The 8431-nt window shown below is 39.2% G+C and overlaps 1 long non-coding RNA gene across 1 annotated transcript in view; it reads left to right on the forward strand.

Moving 5' to 3' along the window:
- The window catches only part of LOC143436042 (uncharacterized), a 31067-nt gene extending 22636 nt beyond the window's left edge, over positions 1–8431 (forward strand). The window contains exons 2-3 of the long non-coding RNA XR_013106285.1: positions 5277–5766; positions 6842–8431. This is a non-coding gene — a long non-coding RNA (uncharacterized LOC143436042). The remainder of the gene's footprint in view (positions 1–5276; positions 5767–6841) is intronic.

Here is an 8431-nt window from a genome sequence, read left to right on the forward strand (position 1 = left end):
GCTATGGAGACATCCTTGCTCAGATTGAAAAACTCAATCAAAGCAAAATGAAGACACAAATTTAGAAATAATTACAATGCAGAAATCTAAGCTGATCTGGAGGTAACATAATCCAGTGAGCTTTTGAGTGGCATGTGGGGGTCAGAAAGAAAGTCAGGCTTAAGCAAACATCTCAAGAATGATCAGAATTACACAGAGAAAGAAGAAAGGAAAAATGAACATGCTGGAGACAAGAGGGGGGGAATGCAGAAATGTGAGAGAGCATATGACTGTAATAGTAACTGTGGCCAGAGCTCCAGTGAAAGGTAGGGTGGAGAGGCAGCTAGAGTTAGATGGAATAATAGACTCATGGGAAGCAAGTTGACTAAAGTCTATCTTCAAGGACCCACCCATTACCTGTCAGGTTTTTGAGCAGATCAAGCAAAGCACTGAAGGAAGTAAATGGCATAGCTATAGCAAAGTAAACAGACACCAATCTGGGGCAAATTGTGGTTAGCCTGAAACACTGAAATACGAAGCAGCATTGGTGTAAGGAGCCAGGGAAAGAACAGCCAGTTGTCCTGTTAGAACATCTGCTCGCGACTGTGATGGGAACAAAGGGAGGAGGAACACACTCGCGCCCAGAAGCTTGCCTGCCAAATAATCATCCGTGTGGGATTCTCTTGTTCCCGCTCATGCTCTCTCGATCAAACACACGGCAGCAACATGATGTGCTCTCTGGGGCAGAGAATGGTTTCAGCAATTGGGAGTTGGGGTGTGTGTGTGGGGGGGGGGGGGGTTGAATGGGAACATCTGCTCTGTGAAGCCACTTGAAAAGTAATCTAATTGTTTGGGGAAAACATCTGGGCTGCACACCCCAGACCACCAGTGGTGCAAAAAAGTGGAGAAAGATTGGGGAAATTGAAAGAGGAAAGAGGAAGACTGGATGTCGACTATGCTGTAAACTGGAGGGGCAGGATATGTATGTATGGCCTTGGGGAAAGTGGCCTCTATAGAAAAGACAATCTGTTGGGAACTCTCTTCCTGAGGACCGGAGGCAGATGGGATTTTTACCCACAAAGTTCCTAGGAAAGGGTCACTTGTGTAACACTACTTGTAAAGTCGCCACTGACTCCTCTGTATACAAGATGCAGAACCTTATGTGGAGGACCTGCGTCCATGTGAAGGGAAGAACACAGTTTCTGATGGCCTCCTTCACTTGTTAGAAGGTGGGGCTGGCCCACAACAGTTTTTACATGAGGAGATAGTAGTCCTTGAGTTTGGCCTGTTTTGAAAGTCTTATCTTTATCTCTAGGCAACCTACTAATTTGGGAAATTCAAGCTGACTTGAAGGATTAGAATAGATTTGGCTTCTTTTATCTTCAAAGAATATTTGAGTTTCTACTTTTCTCCTAAGACTGTACAAGTCTCTGGAGCAAATCAAGAGAGATACCTCTTAAGGAGTTAAATAGAATTTTCCAACTCTCAAAAATCAAGGAGTTAAAGAAAAAAAATGACTCAAAGGACTTTTGAGAGTAATATGACTGGTAAGGCATAGATCCCAAGTGAGTCTAGAGTTTCTTAACTTGAATTCTGATTTTCTTTCCATCAGCCCATGACTTAAGGCAGCTAAGTAGGGCATAGCTAGGGAACATATTGCAATTGATATTGAACACAAAATATTTGATTCAAGTCATGTGATTATTCAATGAAACAAAAAGAGAAGGAGGAAAGATTCTTTAGGGTGAAGATAATGGAGGTAGAAACATCACTGCTAGTCTTTGCTTAAATATTAAGACATTTCAGTGCACATACAATTTTATGTTCAATTGTCTTATTTCTAGAATTTCAAGAGCAATCACAAGGACACCTTTATACATTTAGAATCCAGTGCATCTGTTGGAAATAATGCCTACAAAAAAAAAAAATCTAGCTCCAGTAAAAGGCAAAGACACTCAGCATGGTCCAGTCATTGGAAACAGAATTCTGTTAAATTCTTTGTATGTTCAAAACAATCACATAAAGTGGGTGTGATCTCCCTCACCTTATGGAAGAAGAAGCTGATGCTCAAAGGGACAGCTAGAAGAAATGTCACAGATAGAATTAGTGTTCTCCAGAAATGCTGAAACAGTAGAATGTAAGCATAGATACACAAATTGGAAGGAGCCTATTAGTGGAATTGACTAGTTTGAATATGAAGGTTTGGAAGTCCCCAACAGGAAAGCTGGAAAGCTTGGAATAAAGGCATTGTGGTTCAGTCCATGTCCAAAGGCCTGCAAGCCATGGATATAAAACCTGGAAAATGAAGGCTGGAAGGCCCGAAGTTCTGGCATCAAAGGGAAAAGAGTGCCGTAGGTCCATGAAAGAGAAAATTCAATATAGTCCTTTCCAGTTTTGTTCTATCCAGTATCCCAGCCAATTGACAGTATGAGAGTAGATTTTCCTACACTTATTCATTGAAACTTTTATGCCAATCTCCTGAATAAAAATCTTCTAAAGGAGCTCCATAGAGTACTTTCAGTGATATAGAAAGTTTAAGACCAGGCTGGAATATCAAGGAATATCAAGGAATATCAAGGAAGGAAGGAAGGAAGGAAGGAAGGAAGGAAGGAAGGAAGAAGGGAGGAAGGAAGAAGGGAGGGAGGGAACAAGCGATGGAGGGAGGAAGGAAAGGAGGGAATGAGAGAAGTAAGAAAGAAAGAAGGATGGATGGATGGATGTATAGATAGGATAGATAGATAGATAGATAGATAGATAGATAAAAGAAGAAAGACCCTCACAAACATACCATAAATTGATACTTTATCAATTCTGTAGGTATTCCTTAATCCAGTTGACATAAAAATTTAACCATCACTAGGATCTATGACTAACATCATTCTTGATGGAATTCGTTGCATTTGGTTTATTATTATAGAAATGCAGACACAATTCATATCTTTTCATTACTACATACCTGTAACTCAATTTGTCTACCCAGCATCTTACATTAGAAAGATCCAGTTAAAGTAAACCAATGGAGGGCAGCAGAGGTAAACAACTCCCCACCCCCCAGGTTGGGGGCAGCCTGGCATGCACCGGAATGTTATGCATTACTGAATTCTTTGTAGCTAGTTGTGCAGACCACTTGGGCATGGGGGAATGTGTGAGCATCATCACCTGGGAAGCACACATTCAGAGGAAAGCCCAGCTGTAGGAGCTTTGCTGTTAGGGCATCCAGTCTCATGTGTGGAACAGCATTCTGACCAGACGGCAACTGACAACAGGTGTCTATGAGTCAGCACAGCACTGGACACCAGAAAGAGCCAAGGCATAGCACAACATGTCCTGAACCATGGAAAAAGCATAATGAAAGAGAATGGTGGGAACATGCAGAATGCACACTTGAACTTATTTGACTAAAGAATGGGACTTCTGCCTAAGCATGCACAACTTCAAAGAAGGCCCATTTGGAAGGGAAAAGAATTAGTAGAAAACAAGAGCAGACTATCCCAGGAAGCCCAGCAACAAGGCAGCTGGAACCCAGGAAGCAGAGGTTTACCCTCTGGAGAGGAGTCTAGGCCTTGAAGGAGAGCTAGCAAACCAATGAAAGGCCTGAACCAGATTAACGATGAAAAGTTCCACAGCCAGAAACAAGATTGAAATTCGCCTCAAAGAAGTGTGCAAATAGACTTCTTTACCTTCCTTACCTGAATTTAGTTTATCCCTAAAAACTTATTAGAAACTATGTTTTCAGATGGTGGGAGTCAACAGTCTGTCATTTAATAATATAATTTAAAAAATAAATACATTCACTGTTCTTCCTTAAATATTAACTTGCTGGTATCATGAAAGATTCATATTGCATCCTACATAATATCAAGTAATAGAATTTTAATTATTTTCTATTTTTTCATATGTAGAGAAATTCATGCATTGCCAATGAAGTGAGATATAGATCCATATATCCATTTATCCATATACCCATATATCCATATATCCATATACCCATATACACACCTCTTTTAGTTCTCTTTATACTTTCCACCAATAAATGGTGTTTCCAAGTATCTCCAACTCTCTTTACAGGCTTTTCCACTGTCTTAAAAGGTATTATCATTTAATGTGGGGAAAATGACCGTGATAATACATAACACATTTAAGTAACGAAGATGATGATTTTAGGAGAGCAGAGACACAACTGTGACTCATTGTGCATGCTTCACCACCTGCAATCCTACACTACTCCAGCAAGTTTCCTGGCATATGCATGCTGATAGGTTTGTTTTTCAGTGATGAAAATTTAGATGACAAAGACTCCCGTAAAGAGAAGGGTTCTTAGAGACTAGTAACAGGTAAAATAGTGATTTACAATTTTTGTGTCCTCTATATATGCCAGAAATATTGGCCTACAGTTATGCCTAAAACACCTATTTCAAGTCAAATGAAGAGGGATTATTAAATGCAATGCTTCTTTCCTGGCAATGAGCCTACACAGAAAACTAGGACCATTGAATTGAAGACTCACTCTTCCATGAAACAAGAGTAATCATGGCTTTTTAACCATGAAGATGAAACTTTTTGCCTTTATTTCACAGGTGAGCAAATAAAGATCTGAAGACCTTTTATGGACAGAAACCTGGGCACTGAATTTCAAAGTTCTGCCCTTGAGAACAACAGCACAAGTAACTCTGTGTCTGTGAAGAGCATCTATTCCTTCTTCCATTTAAACTTGAATGGGGTCTGTTTAGGCAGCAACTGGTAACTTTTGTAATAAGATGGACAATAGAGAGCTTAGAGTTTGGACTACAAATTCTCTGTTGCCAGGATGATGCCCTCGTAGGCTTAACGCAAACCATCGGTGGTTTGTTTGTGAATGGAAATGACTTGAGCTCCAATAAGTTGTTGCCATAAAATCAAGGAAAGAATCACATCTGGTGTGGCCAGGTTTCTGACTTCTCCTTTCAGGAAGAAACATACCACTACCAACAAATTTGTTTCAGGACTCTTATTATCTACTAGCTTGAGGTTCAGAAACTTTGATCTTGACAGCTGTTATCCGGTGGACATACTTTCGATTTGTAGTTGATACAATGATGTTGTTCTTCATTGTTACTTAAACAGCTTTCCCCCAAAATTATACTTTGATAAAGATATTTTAAAGTATCTGTCTGTCTGTCTGTCTGTCTGTCTGTCTGTGTTTATGTGTGTCATTTGATATCACCTTTTGAATTCTGGCTTTGAAGGTCGAAATACAAAGATGAAATAATTGAACCCTAACCATTAAAATAACTCAAGTAATTATTCTCCCTTTCCAGGGATGAAGGAGGAAGAGGAAGAGGTGGAAGAAGAGGAGGAGGAAGAAGAGGAGGAAGAGGAAGAAGAACTTATATGCTTTAGTTTGAAAATCTTTTCAACTCTTCTGCAGTCTATTAGGCTTCTTGTCTACTTTAGTACATGTTAGATACCTTAGTACTCGGTACTGTTGTTACTAAGTACTAAGTACTTTTTGCTGTACCTATGCTGCCCAAGCAACTGAGTATCTACTATAAGTTTTGCAACATCCATCCACAATAGTAATTTTTTTACACCCAGTAATTTTTTTATACCACTCATGCTATTTGAGTTCTGCACTTTGAACGTTTCTCCCACAGAAGTGGCAGAAGTATATAAAAAGAACAGTGAGTTGACACAGAAACATGAGCAGTTTTTCTCACTATTAAATCCCTCTGCTGCTGATTCCAAATCTCGAGGCCCTTGGTCAAAGAGAAATTTGCTGGAATACTAGAGTCATGATTCAATTGACTGGTAAATTATTTTGTATTCTGTATAGGATATGTGACTATTATGTAGGCATTGGATACAGAAAGTATCAGTTTTGTGTGTTATTAGCAGTTCATGGGGTTAAAGACTCTGTTTCATGTGATTGTCAAACTTGTGGGCCTGAAGATATCATTATCGTTAAAATGTCTGAAAGGCCTGTGTAATAGCTCTCTTTATTCCTAATTTTGGCAAATATATATATATATATATATATATATATATATATATATATATATATATTTCATTTCTCCTGTTCCTCCTTAGTCATGCTAGACAGAGTTTGTTAATGGCATATTGTTCTAATATTTTAAATTCCTACATTATTTAAATTTATGATCTTTATCATTTCCATTTCTTCACCTTCAACTTAATTTGCTCTTCTATTTATAATTTTTAAGCTAGAAACATAGGTCATTTATAGTTCTCCAATATTAACATTTAATATTAGCAAAATAGCAATGATTCTCATTCTACCATGTCATCTCCTCCCAAAACAGCTGCTTGGGCCCCTGATCTGGAAGTCTCAGATTCCAGCCACTCACCTCTTTTACGCATCCTAATAGTTGACTTGTGCTACCCATCTCAGAACTATTTGAAAATTATCACATGCCTGTGAGCACTCAATATAAACTCGGCATTGTTTCAAATGGCTCACATGAATGTACAGAACAACCTCGTAAATTGCTTCTGTTTTACAGGAAGGAAACAGAACAGCAGCATGGCTAATTTGCCTGCCTATAATCATTAGACACAACAATGGAAGGTTGAGCTTAGGCTCGACCCATACACTCTCACTTCAGAGTTATGTCTGTGACCATCTTTTAAGCTGCCCCTAACTTACTCCCATTGCATTCTAATAATTTTATACTGCTTTCACTATATAGCAGTAGTCTTATCCATGTACAAAAATAATAACTTACTAGATCTATTTTGTTCCCTTCTGCCATCTAATTGCTTATCACATTTTTGGGGGGCATGTAAATGGCAAGGAGTAAATACTGACGTCATGACACAAAATCATTCCATTTTACTTTCCATTTTACTTGTGTGTTGTCTGCAGTGAGTTTCCAGAGGTTCTGGTCCTTCAGCTACCCATCCATCCTCTAAATTCAGAAGCCTGACATGTGGCAGCCTCTTCATAAATGCTTCACGACTGCAAAACTGTTGAAGGAAAAGAAAATATACAGGACCTAAAGGAAGACAAAGAAGAGCTATGGTATTCAGAAAAAAACTTTCTACAAAGGCCCTCAGACTCGTCAGTAATGTAAGACTAAAAATTGAAAAGACCTGACTTTCCATGTGCAGTAACTTGAGAAACTAGAATCTTGGGGTCGTGATATAACACAAGCATTACCACACTTGGAGAGATTACAAATTGTATATCTGTGTTACGAAAAACACCCAAACAATAGCGAGTATAATTTCCTCTAAGAGAATCTATTACCAATAATTCCTAAAGGCAGAACAAAAATTTAAAAAGTGAGCTAAGATATAGATGCTTAGTTTAAATGGTTTAAAAACTCAGCATCAGTTGAAATCATGTCAACATTAAGATTCCATTTCGGAAGACTTGGATATGTGTTTATTATATGTCTACATAAACAGAAAACAATCACTAAGTAAAATATCTGCACTGGTCATAGAATTGTGAATGATATGGATTTTCTTTGCCATGCCCCTCTGTCTTTCTCAGAATTTTCAACCATTGGCATGCATTTCTCCTTAATCGGATGAAAACAATAAACATTACCAAAAAACTTGCAAACTAAGTTTGCAGCTGACCACAAGGCCCATCACAAATAAACATGCTGGAGGGAGCCATTTCAAGAAAACACACATAATAACTGATGCGGTGGTGGGAAAGCATTCGAGCCAAAGGTCCTTCTCCTTCAACAAAGTAAAGATTATGTTCCTTAAGACGCCCTGGGAAAAGAGTGCAAGCATCAAGGAGCGCGAGCATCCAAGAACTGTTGGAAGGAGAACATATAGGTTTACATCTGCTGTTTAAATATGTCTTGGAGGAAACTTTAAAGCAAACAAATCCCTGCTCTCCAGTGGTCTAAGCGAGCTGCCAATCCACAGTCTGAGCCAATTCAAGCTTTGGACCCTTAACTTGAAGGCTCTTAGTGGAAAGGGAATAAGAGACTTAAAAACTGAATTTGTAGCCCACACCTCTTCTTTGTGTACACTTTGTTTGGCCTCAATCTACTAACGACCCACCTGATTGAGAAAGGTCATTGACCTTCTTTTCCTAAACCCCAGATCATGTCCTGTCACCAGGACATCAGGATAGATGATGTGGGAGCTCTCTTCCAGCCCTCTGTTCTTGCCCTTGTCCTGTCTTGCAGGGAGTTAACATATCTCCATATGTGGATGTCCCCCTCATAAAAAGCCTGGATCTCATTTCTTCTTGGATCTGCACTAGGGTCTGACTCCTTAACCGAACTAAGAGCACAACACCCACAATTCCTCTCCACTTTCCCATGTGCTGAACTTGAGTCTGGATATTTTATCTGAGTGAAAGATGTCTGGCACAAATAACTCTCTCTCTCTCTCTCTCTCTCTCTCTCTCTCTCTCTCTCTCTCTCTTTCACACACACACACACACACACACACACACACACACACACACACACACGCACAAACAAAC

Source organism: Arvicanthis niloticus, chromosome 22 (assembly GCF_011762505.2).
Source record: "Arvicanthis niloticus isolate mArvNil1 chromosome 22, mArvNil1.pat.X, whole genome shotgun sequence".
Classification (NCBI taxonomy): Eukaryota; Metazoa; Chordata; class Mammalia; order Rodentia; family Muridae; genus Arvicanthis; species Arvicanthis niloticus.